The following is an 18,549-nucleotide window of genomic DNA, read 5'->3' as shown; positions in this document are numbered from 1 at the left end:
ATAGAGAAAGAATACGAGCATCTCAGTCGGGTGGCAGAACTTCGGTAGAGTGCTTTAGAATCTCTTTCCAGCTATGTGTACGATGTGCATTGCCTAAAGAGCACTGAGAGGAAAGGACTATTTAGTAATGCTATAGTCACTAAATTGATGTGAATATCCATAATTGAGCCATGCATGGCTTATGTTCATTCCATTAATTTTTTGTCACCTTCTAACACGGTAGTGCTAACTCGTTTTCTGATTCAATTTACTGGTGTCACAAACATCCTGACTTACTTGCCCGTGAGTGGCAACAGCAGCGCGTATCGATAAGCGCACTGTCGTACCATGTCTGGAGCGACTGATAGTATTTCCGGGTCGTTATGTGTAGGGTAGTAAATGAGTGGGAGACGCACCAGCAGTGCAGTCGCGACGGAGCAGCAGTCGCGCACGGATTAGCAGTCCAGTCGGTCGGTTGGCATGGAGCAACAAGCAGGCCCCCGTCCCGAGGAGTCAGACTGAAGACTCTGGCTTTGTGCACGTACGGTTGGAGTGTGAGGTGCTGCTTGCCAGTGCTACGATGTAGATCGCCCACTGGTCTTGGACATGAAAGTTGAATCCTCACTTAACTTACTATCGAACATCAACTGTTTACATTTCTTCGTTTCATCCTGGTTGTCGCTTTTTGGAGACTCCCGCGAGCAACAATGTGTGTGAGTAATAATTTCTCCGTGTACATGCCGCGTCAATTCATGATAAAACTCCAAGCTTTCGACCACTACCTCCATGGTCGTCGTCAGGGCTAAAACAGACTGTTCTGAACTAGCGAGGTTCCCACTTTTATATGCAAAGGACGGCTTCTGATTGGCTGGAATACGTCATAGCAACAGCGATATGGCGCGTAGTGAAGTGGTGACCTCTACTTCCATAGATGTAGTTACTATCCCGCGTTGCTTGCAGCTCCATCCCTTGAATCAGGAGGTTTAGTGCGAGAAGTTTTTCTCTGCCATTTTTCTTTATCTATTGCACACTTACAAGTGTTGCTAAGTGCACAGCCGTTGTCTCTGTTAAAGTTACTATCGCTAAGTCAAATTTCGACTTCTTCCCGGATCACAGAGTCCCAGTAATTCGACGTGTGTGCTATTACCCTGGTTTCTTCAAACAAAATCTTATGCTTGTTAAGCAGGCTATATTCAGCCACCGCTGATTTTTACAAATACCTGTATTTCAGGTGGCGTTGGTGCTCGATGCAGCGGTCGGCAACGGTTCTTATAGACTGGCCCACGTAATTCTTGCAGCATTCGCAAGGAATAGTATAAATTCCCGGCAACCTTAAGCCGAGACTATCTTTGACTGGTCTCAACATTTCCTTAATTTTCCTAAGTGGTCGGAAAACTGGTTTTATTCCTTGCCTCTTCTGGACTCTGGCTATCTTGCTCGATGTAGCACCGCAAAAAGGAAGCCGCGCTATGTGTTGGTCCTCTTCTTGTATGTGGCCGGCATCGTGGCTTACTTTCTTGGACAATACTGATTTAATTTCACCGGCAGAATAACCATTCCTCTTGAAAACAGTCGTCAAATTGTTAATCTCGTGACCGAGGTGGTCTTTCTCGGAAATAGTCCTGGCTCTGTGTACTAAAGTATTAAGCATAGCTCTCTTCTGAGACGGATGATGGAAGCTATGGCTATGCAGATATAAGTCTGTATGGGTGAGCTTCCTGTACACAGAATGGCCCAGTCGTCCATCCAGCTTTCGCTCCACCAACACATCTAAAGAAGGTAACTTCCCTTCCTTCTCTACCTCCAATGTAAATTTTACGTTTGGATGTACACCATTCAAATGTTCGACGAACTGCTGCAGCGTGTCGCTGCCGTGTGGACAGATTAAAAAAGTATCGTCGACGTATCTGTAGAAGCATGAAGGGCGGAGGTGGGCACTGCTCAGTGATCGTTCTTCAAAGTCCTCCACGAAAAAATTCACTATTGCTGGTGACAGTGGCGAACCCATGGCTGTTCCATCCGTCATTTCATAATAATTTGCACTGTATGAAAAGTAAGTGGTCGTCAAGGTATGCCGGAACAACTTCAAAATTTCTGAGGGAAAATTAGCAGCCAACAGTTGTGAAGTGTAGTTCACAGGTACTTTGGTGAACAGAGAAACCACGTCGAGGCTGACCATGATATCACTGGGGCCTATCTTACTCTGTTTTATGATATCAACAAACATTTTTGAATTCTTAATATGATGTGGGCAGTGACCAACTATAGTCGCCAACAATTTAGTTAAGTGCTCTGCAAGCTTTTAAGTAGAAGAGCCAATAGTGCTAACAATCGGTCTCAACAGGACGTTCTCCTTATGAACCTTTGGCAAAACCGTACAGTCTTGATGGCCTAGGTGCTCGCGGCCCTAAATTCTTCACCAGTTCGTCGGAGAGCCCAGAGTTTTTTAGTAGCTCCCTTGTCTTCCTCCTGAGCGCTGATGTGGGATCCTGTCTGAGAATCCGGTATGTGCTGTCCTCCAGTAATAATCCAACTTTCTTGTGGTAATCTGTAGCATTGAGGATTAAAGTGGCGTTCCCTTGTCAGCAGGTAAAACAACTAGATCTTCATCCTTCTGCAACATTTTCAGTCCTTGTCTCTCCTCTCTGCTGATGTTTGCCTTAGGCGGCTTGGATGTCGCTAAAATCTGGCTAGTTGCAAGCCTTACGTCATCCTCTGCTTCTTGAGGAAGATGACGAACAGCTTATTCCACTCCACTAATAATCTCAACCACCGGTAACTTACGTGGAGCTGGGGCAAAGTTCAATCCTTTACTGAGAGCCGAGATAGTAGCTTCATCAAGTTCCTTCTCAGCTAAGCTGATAACAATGCGGTGAATGCCGTTGGACCCAGTAGTTCCTTGATCACGGTTAAGCCCCTCAAATTTACCGGCCTGTTTCGCCGTAGTCCTGCTTAAATTGGCTTGTTGGTGTGCCGCCAAAGTCATATCCATCCATTCCCAGTCCAATGGTGAGAGGACTCCGGCCAGAAATAAATGGCAACTAAATAACAGACGAGCGTTCATGTCTAGTTCATACCCGGTATGAAATGGAATGGGTGGAAGAGGCAAGGAATAAAACCAGTTTTCCGACCACCTAGGAAAATTAAGGAAATGTTGAGATCAGTCAAAGATAGTCTCGGCTTAAGACTTCCGGGAATTTATACTATTCCTTGCGAATGCGGCAAGAACAGTTGCCAACCGCTGCGTCGAGCACCAACGCCACCTGAAATCCAGGTATTTGGAAAAATCAGCGGTGGCTGTTTTTTTTTCTTTTCTTTATTGTTATTTTAAAACCTGTACAACAGCGAGGATGTCAGCAGCGTTCTATGCTGCTCTTCAGCCAGAGGATACCCAATGAGGAAATACAGAATGATTACACATAGGTTACAGAAGGGTGGGCAAGAAAACAATTGACACAGAAAGACAAACACGGAGCCGTTCACATTCAACGATAATCCGCACTTGAAACTGTTGACACGGCGCACAAACACTGAATACGGCGATGGCACAGGTGAACACTGAACACTAAACACGACGGCACACACGAGACACTGATGCTGGTGATCTCCGGCGCGCGAAAGTCCACGTAGCGTGTGCGAGTCCGGGGAACCTGACAAGAGGGGAAGAAGTGCGGGAGGAGGGGTGGAGAGGGTGGAGAGGGGAGAACAAAGACGCCAATGGTTGAGGAGATGGGAGGAGGAGTAGAGGGACAGGGGAGGGGAAGCCCAAGGGAGGAGTGGGGAGAAAGGGAGGAGGGAGGGATGGTGCCCAAAGGAACAGACACAATAAGAAGGAAGGAGGATCAAACGTGGTAGGAGTGCTATATGGAGAGGAGGAGGACATCATCAGGGAGGGGGAGCTGGCCGAAGCCACCTTGGGAGAGGGTAAGGAGGATGGAGAGATGGAGACCAGGTGGGATGTGGGAATACAGGCGCGGCAGCGGGTGGGGGCGAGAGAGGATGGGCAACACAAGCAGGTGAGGAGGATCGAGTTTGCAGGAGGTATACAGGATCTGTATCCTCTCTTGGAAAAGGAGGAGGTGGGGGATGGAGCGAGATCATACAGGATCCACGTGGGGGAGAGGAGACAGATGCGATAGGTGAGGCAGAGAGCATGGCATTCAAGGATTTGGAGGAATTTGTAAAAGGTAGGGGGGGAGGAGATCCAGTTCGGGTGGGCATAACAAAGGATAGGGCGGATGAGGGATTTATAGGTGTGGAGTACGGTGGAGAGGTCCAGACCCCTCGTATGGCCGGAAAGGAGCTTGAGGAGATGGAGTCAGGAGCGTGTCTCGGATTGTCCAGAGATGGGGGCTCCAGGAGAGTCGACGGTCGAGGGTGACGCCAAGGCACTTGAGCGTGGGGGTGAGGGCGATAGGACGGCCATAGATGGTGAGATAGAAACCAAGGAGGCGGAAGGAAGGGGTGGTTTTGCCTACAATGATCGTCTGGGTTTTGGAGGGATTGACTTTGAGCAACCACTGGTTGCACCAAGTGGTGAACCGGTCAAGATGTGATTGGAGAAGGTTTTGGGAGCGCTGCAGGGTGGGAAAAATGGCAAGGAAGGCCAATTGGAGAAGGTGGACGGGAGTTGACGGCTGCGGCATGTCCGCCGTATAGAAAAGGTACAGAAGGGGAGATAGGACGGACCCTTGGGGCACACTGGCGGAGGGAAAAAAAGTGTAGGAATCCGTGTTATGGATAGTGACGTAGGAAGGACGGCGGGAGAGAAAGGAGCCGATCAGACATACGTAATTAATGGGAAGGATGAAGGTTTGGAGCCTGAAGAGGAGACCGGAATGCCATACGCGGTCATAAGCACGTTCGAGGTCCAGGGAAAGAAGATGGCAGAGCGACGGGAATTAAGCTGTTCGGAAAGGAGATGAGTGAGGTAATGGAGAACGTCGTCGGAAGAGAAGGATGGCTGAAAGCCACACTTTGTAATCGGAAGGAGGCGGTGCTGGCGGAGATGCTGGTGGATGCGGTGGGTGAGGATAGATTCCAAAACATTGTCAACACCGAGGTAAGGCTGATAGGACAGTAGGAGGAGATGGTGGATGGCGGTTTACCAGGTTTAAGGAACATCATGATATGGGGTTTTTTCCACAGGTTGGGGTAGTAACCGGTGGACAGGAATACATTGTTGAGCCTGGCCAGGGTGGAGAGGAAAGAGATAGGACCTACACGAAAGTGACGGTAGGTGACCAGGAGCGGTGTTGCGTTTGGTGCAGAGTGTAGCAATGAGATCGTGTGTAGTGATAGGGGCATTGAGTTCTGTGTGTGCAATTTTCTCTAAGTACTGGAAACCAGATGCGAGGGGAGGGACAGAGGTGTCAGGTCGATCACAGACATCCAGGAAGAGGGAATAATCCAACTGGGGATCGTCGGAGAGGTAGGAGGCAAAGTGTTTGGTCTTACTAAGGGTGTCAGGGAACAGCTTATCATCATGGAAAAGAGGATAGTATGGGGAGGGTGTAGTTCCAGTAAGGCAACAGAAGGCTGACCAGAACTTGGATGAGTTGATAGGTAGGGTAGCATTTAAACGGGTGCATGTCTGTCGCCAGTCCCGGCGTTTCTTCGCCGTGAGCAAATTACGAATGTGTCACTGGAGTTGCTGGTGGCGTCGTAGTGTGTCCGGGTCACGCGTGCGGAGGAAGGCACGGTAGAGACGACGGGATTCACAGAGGAGAAGGATGGCCTGTGGGGGTAAGGTCGGATGGTGGGGGTGGATGGCGACAGTAGGGACGTGGGCCTCCACAGCCTCAGACAAGGTCTGCTGGACAAAGGAGGCGGCATGGGTTACATCATCAGGGTGGAGGCAGGTGAAGGGGTGGCTATTGACCTGGGTGGAGAGGGTATCCCGGTAGGCATTCCAGTTGGCACGGCAATAGTCATGGACATACTTTGGGGAAGGTCATTACGAGGATCGGGGTGGGTGCGACGACAGTCAGAAACGGTGAGGAGAGGTCGCTACCAAAGGGCTCCAGGACATCCATCGTTATGCGGCCAAGGAGGTTAGGGGAGGAAAGGATAACATCGGGAGTGGAGTTGGATTCGGGACGGGTGTGCTGGGGGATGGGGATTAGGTCCCCTTGAAGGGAGGAGAGGAACCAATGCTACCGCCGTAACTGGGCGTCGGAACGACTATGCATGTTGAGGTCGGCGGCGATCACGTAGGAGGAGAAGGTACGGTCAATGTGGGAGAGGAAGTCGAAGTGAATACAGACGTTAGGGCGGACATAGATGGTGGCGAAGGGCAGGGAAGAAGAGACTAAGGATCAGGTGTTCGGTGGGGTCGGGAAAGAAAGGTTGAAGCCGAACTGGGATCTGGCGGTGATGACCAATGGCAACTCCGCCACTCACAATCAGGAGGGGATTATTGGAGCGGTGAAGGAGATAGGGTGACGTGTGGACGGTGTAGTGGGGTTGGGAGAAAGTTTCATTGAGAAACGGTGGGTGACAAGGGTGTGCAGGAGGAGGTTCTTGTTGGCAGGAAGGGAGCGGATGTTGTTGAAAAGGATTCGGTGCTGTCATGCCATGACAGGGATTTAGACAAGGGTGTCAAGACGGGAGAAAGAGAAATGGGCCTGGTTGTTGGAGTAGATGGCATACATTTTTAAGGGGAATATGGAACGGGCGGCGAGAGACACCTGTTGGAGGGTGTGAGGGCGCTGGAAAGGGTGGACATTTTGTAGGACAGTGGTGAGAAACCTGATGATGTCGTCAGCGGGGGGGGGGGGGGGCGAAGGGAATTGCCAGGAGAAGTGGGGGCGTCCAGAGGACAGACAGGTACAGTGAGTTCAGGAGTGGTCGAAGGGGGTCAGGCTTTACACTTTTGGGATTAGATGCGATTGTGGGAGATTGCAGGAGGGAGGCGATTGTAGGTTAGGGCACTCCCGGAGGAAGTGCCCTTTTCTACAATGCGGGCAGGTGGGGGCCTCACGGCACTTAGCTGTTGTGTGTGCGTTATAGCGCAGACACCTCTGGCAGGGTCTGAGGATGGGAATGGGAGAGGTCGACCTTATAGCACTGGTTGAAGAGGAGCTCACCCTCCTTCAAGAGACAGTCAATGGAGGTAGTGTCTTCAGAGAAAACCCGCATAAGGCAGGTGGGGCCAGCCGAGTTGAAAATGTGGCGGACCGCCCACACCTACAGTGTGGGATGCGCCTTGACCTTCGCCAACACTTCCTCCTCCGTGATCGACTGACTGAGCTGAGTGATCACAGCGGTGAGGGTCAGAAGGCGATGCGAGTGTTGGGGTTTGTGGGTGGGAGATGGAGATGGAGCAAGGGTGAGGGAAGCGTTGGGGCCAAAACGGGTGATGGGGAGGTGTGAGATGATGTCAGTATGGAGGGTAGGGCTGGGGGAGAAGATGAGAACGGAATCACGTCTGGGAGTGAGGAGAGAGATGGGGGCACCAGGGACCTGTTGACGGGGGAGGAGGGAGAGATTCCAGGCCTCGAGAAGGGAAGGATCCTGATTGGAGAGGAGGTATTTGTATAAAGAGGGGGGGAGAAGGAGGAGGAGGAGGAGGAGGAGGAGGAGGAGGAGGAGGAGGAGGTGGAGGGAGCAAAGCCAGGCAGGGAGATAACCATGGCATTCTAGGATGGGGAAGGAGGATCGGGCGGGGCCTTTTTGGGAGCGGAGAAGGTGGTGGTGCCACTGGGGCTTTTAACGATGGCAGAAGGATGGGTGGTGATATGAGGGACGGGAGCTATAGGGAGGTGCGGGAACGAGCTGGCCCCAGCTTGGACGCAGCAGACAGCGCCGGAAATGGTGACGGTGAAGGTGACGGCGACGGTGACGGCGACGGTGGTGGCGGTGGTGGCGAAGGCGATGGGGAGAGGTGGGCATGGCCAGTGGCCCGACGGGCCACCACCCGAGCTGGAGCTGCAGTGACAGGCTAGGGGTGTGGGGGGAAAGGATCAGACAGAGAGGAGCTGGAGGAAGAATCTGGAGAGGGGGCGACAAAGAGCGAAGGCGAAGGGAGAGTGAGAAGAGGAGCGGTGGCTGAACATAGCCTGCTTAACAAGCATAAGATTTTATTTGAAGAAACCATAGTAATAGCCCACACATCGAAATACTGGGACTCTGTGATCCGGGAAGCAGTCGAAATTAGACTTAGCGATAATAACTTTAACAGAGACAACGGCTATGCACTTAGCAACACTTGGAAGAGGGCACTGGATAAAGAAAAATCGCAGAGAAAAACTTCTCGCACTTTACCTCTTGATTCAAGGGATGGCGCTGCAAGCAATGCGGGATAGTAACTGCATCTATGGGTGTAGAGGGCACCACTTCACTACGCGCCATATCGCTGTTGCTATGACGTATTCCAACCAATCAGAAGCCGTCCTTTGCATATAAAAGTGGGAACCTCGCTAGTTCACGGCAGCCAATTTTAGCTCTGACGACGACCATGGAGATAGTGGTCGAAAGCTTGGAGTTCTATCCTGAATTGACGCTGCTTGTACACCGATAGATTTTTACTGAAGAAATACGTCGTGAAAGAGTTCGTAGCCAACAATGTGTGTATATTAATTTGACTAAGATTCCAGCTGTCTTCCTGTGAAATTTAACTTCATTTATTACCTGTTACGGAAGTTTTCCAGCAGTATCTTCTGCCTTGTGGCCGTTGACGTTTCGGTTACCAGCCCTGGTCATTGAAAATTTTAGGCCGTGTATTTTCCTCGTCATGTTATTGCGGTCCAGCGCAGCGTAAGTTCGAGAGATGAGGTGTTACTGGTCCATATTATGTGTGTCGTGTATTGAAATCTTGTAGTCGTTTTGCTGCTTGGGTGGAGCGGAACTGATTTGCTGGGTTGGTCGGTAGGCTGCCTGTCGGTTAGTTTCCCTCCAGATGAAGAAGACGTGGGACAGGCTGCCTGTCTCACCTCAACGGGCGTTAGTGTTATAATCCCAGGTCGACCCTTGGAAACTTCTCAGCGCCGTTCCTTGTGTGTTATTTAAAAATTTCCCTGTTCGGATTTTAGTTATTTGGTTGTTGTGTGGCTTTGAGCCGAGTAACAGTATCTCTTAAATTAATGTCCTTGTCTTGCCCTTAAGACATGAGATTGCTGTTCTTTATTTTATATGATATGTTTTCAGATACGGCCTTCTGCTCTTTAAAATTGAAACTCTTTTTCTAGGTATTATTTAAATTATTTGTTGGTGAGCGGCCTTCGCCTGAGTTTTAAGATCTCTTAAATTAATATTCTTCTCTTGCCCTTAAGGCATAAGATTGTTATGTTTTCAATGGGTCCTGAAACTCCTCTTATTGCTTAATATGCGACCTCCAGCCTAATTCCATTAAAATTAAATTGTTAAGGCCTTCAGCCGATTACATTGAAGATTTATAAAATATTCTTGGGTGAAACCTCCAGAAGAAACTTGTATTTCAATTTTGCTTAAGCAGAGTGTCTTGCATTTTGAATGTGGCCTTCAGCCGATCTAAAGTTAATCAAAGGAGGTCCATTAAAGTTTTCAGTGTTTTGCATCCTTGTTAGAATATTGTGTGTTGATAAATAAAGTTTTTATGTTGAGCGCAACTTACAGGAACTCATTTTGTCCCCTTTCCAAAACCTAATCCGCACCGCCCTGCTATCCCGGGCTTTTCACTGGTAGCAGAGCATGGTTACGTTTGTACTTGCCATTCCAGTTGCAGTCAGTTTCACCCTTGTATCTGTTGTGTGGCACCTTACTCTGTTGGTGGTTGATTGTTTCAGGTGTATTCTAATGGCGGTCAGACAGTGTCCAGGGATCGGCCTGCTCTGGAACGACCATCTAGTTTACGAATTGGCAATAAGGCGCCAACCTATTGAGGACAGTGTTCCGGATTTATTGGCTCGTTTGCGCGCTGCCGTTCTGCGTCCGGTTGACGTCACGCCAGCGGTGGTGGGCGAGAGGGGAGCGGTCACTGAATTTTGTTTGAGGCTGTTAGAGGCCTTCAGGACACTATTTGTGTTTTGGAAGAAACCCAACCTAGTGACAGTCATCTGGATAGGGTGCGGGAGCAGTTGACGCGTTTAACTAATCGGATAGCAGATTGGGGCCTGTAAGCCTTGGAAGGTCATTATAAAAAACTAGCAGTTCAATTGGGAGCTTTGATTAGGGCATTACAGTTTAAGCTTACGTGTTTAGAGTTGGATGTTAAGAGGACTCATGAGTAGGACTTGCTGTATCAGGGACAGTGCAAGAGCCTGCCTGGAGGTGGTACTGTTATATCCTCGGTAAAGTTAGACGCAATATTTGCCAAGTTGCCTAATCCTCTGACGTATTTCTTCAGAGATGTTTCTGAATTAGTTACGGAGTGTCTTGAACAGATCGAGAAATTATTGTGGTTGTTGGTTCGCCTTGAACAACAAGCGAATGCCTTTCACGCTCCACAACAAGCAATTTTGTCTCTGTTGTACCCGCTGGCGAGAGGTGAGCAGCTGAACCTCCTCTCGCGAGCCATGGCAGAAGGGTTCTCCTTACAGCAATTGAGGGAGCTCTTGATTAGGTAGAGGTTGACCACCGGAGTTCGAAAGTAGCTTGAGTGTCATTACATTAGGGAAGTTCAGCGCGATAAGGAGCATTTACATCAACATGTCGATAGAGTTCAGATGCCCTACTTCGCCTTGTTGAAAAAGAATTGGTGTCCATTGTTCTTAGGGGAATGCGCGCAGTGTATAAGTAACATTCTGTCTTCCATTAGCAGCCTTTAACCTGGGAAGAGCTCCGTAACGCGGTTGTAGAAGTGTCGGAATTGACAGTTGGGAACAATGTACGGCACGATGCTAACGGGCAGACCGGCAGTGCTGGTTTCCAAGTCTCTACATCTTCTGAAGTCATTAGAAGGAAACCCCGGCGTTGTTACACGTGCTGCAGTACGGTTCATTTGGTGCGCTTTTGCGTTCAGTCTCGTGCACCTAGAGCCAATAAATGGCTCCGGGCTTGGCAGCAACCTCGGGATCGAGCATTTAGACCCTGGCGTACCAGTGTTGTCAGTCCTTCATCACAGCACTTGCCTTACGTTGGTTCTCGAGTAGGTATCGAACCGATTTGTGCTTTTTTGGATTCTGGTAGCTCCTTTTCATTATTTAGTTTCGAGTGCTTTTTGGAATTTGGGCATCTTAAGAAACATCGATTGGTTTCTTCTCTGGTGCAGAGATATCGAGTGACCAATGGCCAAGTGTTGCCTTTACACGGTATGGTCTGAGGGAGTGTTTCGTTGGTTTTTTTTTCCTGACCTATGTCGTTAGCTTTGGTTAAGGAACTGCCGGTTGTTCTAATTTTGGGGTTTGATTTCATCTATAAGACCGGATTAGTCTAGGATTATTCTGAGCACACCTTTTTCTTTAAGTTTGCCCCTGTAGATTAATTTGGTTTTTGTGAATGCGCTAAACGTATTGTCCATCGGAATGTCCGCGCATTCGCCGTTGAGGCAGTGGCTAATGAGTTTGATCTTACCGATCTTACGCCGCATGAGGCTTTTCAATCATGGGATATGTTACACTGTTTTCCTCAGCGTCTTAGTGACAACTTGGGGTAGCTTAATGTTCTTAATTATCATATCCCTCTATCTGTCGATATCCCGGTCAGGCCGTCCCCATATCGCCTCTCACCCCAAGAGATGAAGATACTCAAAGCTAAAATTTCGCAGTTGCTCCAACAAGGCCTTCTACATCTACTTAATCTTCCCCCATATTTCTTGTTCCTAAGGATCAGGGGTGCGATTTTAGTCCTGTGGTTGACTACCGCCGTTTGAGAGCTAAGGCTGTCCTCCAATCGATGCCCCTGCCTGATCTGTATAATTCATTCACTTGGTTTGCCGGCTCTAATTGATTTACTGTTCTTGATTTGAACCAAACGTACTATCGTTTCCATTACCTGAAGAGTGTAAACATGTTACTGCATTGTGTACTGATTGGAATTGGTTTGAGTTTAACAGAGTTCACTTTGGTCTAGCGACATGTACGGCTGTTCTCACTCGTTTGCTGGATAATATTATTGGCGACTTGAAGTTAGTTTGTGTGTATAATTATCTGGACGACTTAGTTACCTATAGCCGTTCATTTCAGGACAATTTGGATCATAGCCAGCAATTTCTTTAGAGATTATGGGGTCCCGTGTTGACTATTAAACCTAGTAACATGATATTAGTCAGGCAGCAGGTCTCTTTCTTATGTCACATAGTGTCGGGTCAGAGTATTCGAATCGACCAAGAGCGCACTAAGGCCTTATCCGCTTTGCCTCCGCCTACTGACAAGAGCGGAATTGCTAGCTTCACAGGCATGGTTAACTCTTTTAGGCGTTTTGTCCCAAATTTTTCTCAGCTGGCGGCATCCGTGAACTAACTGCGCCGGAAGGGCGTGCGTTTTGAATTGGGACCTGGCCAGGAGGCTGCGGTCGAGCTCATTGAGACAACCATATCCACTCCTCAGGTTCTCGGAGTACCAGACTGTAATAAAAGGTATATAGTCCAAACTGCACCACCAAATGCTGGTACTTCAGCTGTTCTCCTCCAGGAGTTCGATGGGCATAGGCAGCCATTAGTCTACGCGTCTCGTCGGTTAACTAGTGCCGCAGTTAAGCACTCTTGTGTACGAGTGCGAGACGTTGGCCGTTTTGTTCGCATTGGAGAAGTACCGCTTCTACATTGAACATTGGGTTTTTTAGCTAGAAACCGAGAGTCAGGTGTTGAGCTGGGTGTTGGCTGTGCCGCGTAAAACTGGCCGCATTGCCGGGTGGGAGGTACGTATTTCGACTTTTCAATATGAAGTTAAACACGTGACAGGCTCTGAAAATGCGGATGTTCTTAGCCGGATATTCGCCGAATGGTCTCCTAGTGAATAAACCCGGGAGAGAGAGAGGGGACAGTCTTCATTGTATTGTGTTGGGTGACATTCCCCTTTTGTTCGATGATGACGCTCAGCATCAGAACAAGGTTCCTATTTGGGGCCTCATTAAGAAACGCCTGTTGGCGGGAGAGTTGTCGCGTGAGTATGTTGTTAAGAGTGGTATTCTCTGTAAGAGGGTAGGGGGTACTAAGGAGTGCTAGATCAGTTTGCCAGTGGCCTTGGCGCGCCCGATCTTTCGTTACTTTCATGATTCGTTGGTGAGTGGGCATTTGGGAACATATTAGACTCTCCAAAAAATCAAGAAGCATTTAATTTGCCCTCCCCCCCATGGACCGGTATGTGAGAGAGATGGTATCCAAATGTTGCTTGTGTAATGTAGCTAAACACAAGAATGCTCTTCAACAGGCTTTGTTGAGTACTGGGTGTCAATCCTCCCCTATCCACAAATTTTATAATGTCGCAAAAAAAAAAAAAAAAAACGGAGTAACAGAGGCGCCGTAGCGTAAGCGGTTATGATTCTAGACTGTTACTTGGACGGTCGTAAGTTCGAAACTTCCCGAACTGTAAAATTTTAATATCTATACTCGATTCGAGTACATTCGAGAAGTATCCACAAATGACAGAATCATTGCACTGGAATGCTCTGTAGCTGTATACACAGAGTGGTCCATTTATCGTGACCGGTCCAAATATCTCACGAAATAAGCGTCAAACGAAAAAACTACTGTGAACGAAACTTGTCTAGCTTGAAGGGGGAAGCGGCGCTATGGTTGGGCCGCTATGTGGCGCTGCGATAGGTCAAACGGATATCAGTTGACTTTTCTTAAATAGGAGCCGCCATTTTTTTACGTTTTGGTGTAGTACGTAAAGAAATACGAATCTTTTAGCTGGACCACATTTTTCGCCTTGTTATAGATGACGCTGTAATAGTTACAAACATATGGTTCACAATTTTAGACTGACATTTGGTAACAGGTAGGTTCTTTAAATTAAAATATAGAACGTAGGTACGTTTGAACATTTGATTTCGGTTGTTCCAATGTGATGTATGTACCTATGTGAACTTGTCACTTCTGAGAACGCATGCTGTTACAGCGTGATTACCTGTAAATACCACATTAATGCAATAACTGCTCAAAATGATGTCCGTCAACCACAATGTATTTGGCAATACGTGTAACGACATTCCTCTCAGCAGCGAGCAGTTCGCCTTCCGCAATGTTCGCACAAGCAGTGACAGTGCGCTGGCGCATCAGAAAAAAATCCGGGGACGTCAGATCAGGTGAACGTGCGGGCCGTGGTGTGGTGCTCCGACGACCAATCCACCTGTCATAAAATGTGCTATTCAATACCGCTTCAACCGCACTCGAGTTATGTGCCGGACATGCATCATGTTCGACGTACGTCGCCATTCTGTCATGCAGTGAAACATCTTGTAGTAATATCGGTAGAACATTACAGAGGAAATCAACATGCTTTGAACCATTTAGATTACCATCCGTAAAATGGGAGCCAATTATCCTTCCTTCCATAATGCCGCACTATACATTAACCTGCCATGGTCGCAGCCATCGTGGATTTTTCGTTTCCCAACAGCGCATATTACGCCGGTTTACGTTACCGCTGTTGGTGAATGACGCCTCGTCGCTAAATAGAACGCCTGCAAAAAATTCGTCATCGTCCAGTAATTTCTCTTGTGCCCAGTGGCAGAACTGTACACGACGTTCAAAGTCGTCGCCATGCAATTCCTGGTACATAGAAATATGGTACAGGTTCGATTTTGATGTAGCATTCGCAACATCGACGTTTTTGAGATGCCCGATTCTCGCGCAATTTGTCTGCTACTAATGTGCGGATTAGCCGCGACAGCAGCTAAAAGAACTACTTGGGCATCAACATTTGTTGCAGGTCGTCGCTGACGTTTCACATGTGGCTGAACACTTCCTGTTTTCTTAAATAACGTAACTATCCGGCGAACGGTCCGGACACTTGGATGATGTCGTCCAGGATACCCAGTAGCATACATAACGCGCGCCCGTTGGGCAGTTTGATCACATAGCCATATAACACAATCTCTCGTCCTTCATTTCCCTTTAAAACTGTAAAGCTGTCGAGACCCAGGCGAAGTTACGTTCCTACAGTGCCGCATGAGGAATCTGTTTGGGCAGCAAGGAAGACCGATGTCTGGATTACCCGGGGTAACCAAACAGTATGTTTCCACTGCGGACGACCGGGACATGTGGTGCGCTATTATCGAGAAAGGCGGCGGATACTTTATGACGCCCGCGCCAGAAGGCAGCAGACCGATCGTAGCCGACGCGAACTCCGGGAAGACGAAGATGAACAAGAGGGTGTGGCTGCAGGACGACGTAGGCATCGACGCAAGCTAGCCGTTGGAGAGGACGCTCCCCAGCACGTCCATCAGGGTCTCCATTGCCGTTTATTTATTTTACTCAATCATGATTTCGATTTTATAGCCATTCTCAAGTGCTTCTTGTTAAAATGTATCCGACTTGTTTGTGACATATCATAGAAGACACATATTTCTTATCTGTCAGACAATTTCTCTTATTACAGGTCACGAGCACATATCGAAGATACATAAGATGGCTGACAATGTACACAGTGAAAAACAGTAAACACATAGCACGGCGTTTCTAACAGCTAATATATTCCTGTGATGGGCATGTTAAATACGCCATACCGTACGGTAACGTCTTTTCACTGTAGACATTGTCAGCATATTGCGTATCTTCGTTATGTACTCGTACCCTATAACACGATAATTGATTTCAAAGATTTAAAATATGTTTCCCCAACAATGAAACGTCAGAGATAGGTCAGACGTATTTTAACATTTGATCACGCACATAAAAATGACTATAAAGCATTATTTAAGTTTCTGTAAAATAAATGAACAACTGGAAATCAAATGGTGGAAATCACTCTCAAACAATCTATATGGCTGTGGTCCCTCACGATGGAAAGACCGTTATCATTTTTTATGAAATATAAAATGACACAAAACTATCTAACAAGATGGGCACCCGCACATCAATAGTACTATTTACAAATTAAATATGTACCAGGGAAAAAGTATATTATTTCTGACACGCTTGTTGGATTACGGGAAAATCTAGGACAAGTAATCAATTCAAATGGAATCATGAAACAAATTTGTATGAACTACGCTGCCAGAAAAAAAAAATTGAAGCACCCAGAAGTAGAGGAGGAAACGAATTGATGCTGGTGCTTGATATCCTGGATATCCGCAGCGGTACCGCATATGTTATATCAGGGATCGAGCTGGGGATCTTGTTGGCGAGGAAAGTGCCTAAACATCGGCATGCAGACAGTGTTTTATAGTCCAGATCTCGCAGTGCCATACCAAAGTCAGCAATTGAAGTCAATACGATAGTAGTCAGCGAAGACTTGCTGCAGTCTACACCGACAACGGGAGGCGCTAGCAGAGGCACGTCCTCGCTCCCAGGGCCACTAGACGATCGCCGATATAGAGCCGAGCGTGGAATCAGTCAGCTGAATTCGTGACCTCCGAGCTAGTATAAAACGTCACCTAGTTTAGGACACATTTGTTAATCAAGTCTTAGAATGAACTATATTTCAGAACTTCAAAAGAGGTGTTTCGTAAATGTGTGCATCACGTGCTGCTTCATTATTGACAAAGAGCTGTAAATATCCAGTACACTGCTGTGGCACTGGTTTATATAAAGTTAAGAAAATATTTTTGTCATAGTATTTTATATTTTCCTGTTCCACCCCACCATCTCCCAGAGCACCTACAGTTACACTGGACGACTGCAGTTCCGTCAGATCACATGAGACATTTACACAGACATGTACTATGCGTGGACGAGCATTGTCGTGTTGAGAAACGACACCACCATACTTCTGGATAAGAGAGAACATACGAGGATGCAGAATGTTTCTGAAATGTAGTGCCATCCGAGTTCCCTCAGTGACTACCAGCTGTGACCTGAAGTCATACCCAATGGCATCCCACACCATGATGCCAGGAGCAACACCATGTGCCTTTAAAAAACTCTGGAAGAATGGGCTTCCTCCCTGGGTCATGGTAAATCTTGCTGACGATGTTTATCTGTAACAGTGTAGAACCTCGAAACATGGAACACAGATCGATGCTATTCATCAGCGATCGATGCTTCCCATTCATGGCACTACTCAACATTCAGCCATGTGTGTTGCAGTGTTAATGCAGCCTATACATAGGATGGTATTTGTATAGTCCGACTCATCCTAGCTCTTACTAGTCCCTGATCAATATCGCACAATGAGACAGAATGTTGCAGTCTTTTTAATTTTTTTTTTACTTGTACCCAAATGGCAGGTGCAGTGAGACGACACTGCAAAGTTCTTTGTGCACATTATAGTAACACGTAGTCGATTTGAAACCGGACGACGAATATGAATATGCCAATTCTCACACTCCGTACAACAGTGTGCCGCGATCACATCCAGGCGTCACACAAAACTTCATACTGCACATTTAGATCAGCTGGCCAAATGGAGACCAGAAATGAGGCATCTATATTAGATACTGATAATGTGTTGGGCGTTAATAAAGCCGTTTCAGAGGAGCACGTGGCAACTTCTTTACTGTGATCACTCTTCATCTGAAGATGTTCACGCATCTTGGTACCAAACCTGGCATGATAACAACACTAAACAGGAACAACACAAATACATCTGCCGGGCATTTTACCTGTGACAGAGATATACAACTCTTATAACTTACATACTAGCCAAGGTCGTTTACGATTTTGAAGTTATCATGAAATTCGACCATCTCCTCAGTGATTCATTTTCTTTGTTGTGATGTGTACATGAAGACTGTAGCGGGTGAGAAAGACATTAAGAATGTGTTAAGGTATGTTAACGTTGAAAAGGATGGAGATGAGATCAAGGAATTAGAGAACTGTGGAGATCCCATAGATTTTAAAAACCTCACAGGTTACTGTAAGTATCAGGTTGTATTGTACTAGAGGGAGCACATCAGGTAATGTCACTGGACGTTGTGTGTACTCGTTACTGTAGTGGATGACATAGTCATATATATGCACTTCAGCTACGTGCATGTCGGACACAAAACAAGGTTCGTTCAGTAAGCAACAGCACATGATTTAGATTGACATGGATAGTATGGTACTTAAAACACCGAGAAACAAAACCCAGCTAAACAGTGCCAGGAAGTTTTGTATCACGTGACATATGACAAACAAGGAGAGTTAATAGCATTAAATCTTTCCGGTCCGCTACTGGACACTAAATGAAAATGTTAGTAATTACTTGTTGTCTTGATGTTTTTTTAGAAATATGTCAATTTCTATACACTTCTGAATGCTAGCAGTAAGATAATGTTCTTGAAATTCACGGAGTATTATTTGTACGTGCTGTTAAGCGAGCCACTGTCTTAACAGACAATGCCTCACAGTTACTATTGCGTGAATGGAAAATATTTTTGGAAGAAAATAATGTCAAACCAACTGTAACTTCTGCTTCTCTTCCCCGATATAGCCGGAGGGATCATTCAATTGGGATCTCTTTGAACATGTAGGCCACACTGTGGAAAATATAATCGGAACTGGGCTGAAAAATTACATCATTTCGAAAATGTAATTAGAACATAGGCCAATGTAGTACTGCTACCTGC

The sequence above is a fragment of the Schistocerca gregaria genome, chromosome 3 (genome assembly GCF_023897955.1).
Source record: "Schistocerca gregaria isolate iqSchGreg1 chromosome 3, iqSchGreg1.2, whole genome shotgun sequence".
Taxonomy (NCBI): domain Eukaryota; kingdom Metazoa; phylum Arthropoda; class Insecta; order Orthoptera; family Acrididae; genus Schistocerca; species Schistocerca gregaria.
This window is presented reverse-complemented; position numbering follows the sequence as displayed.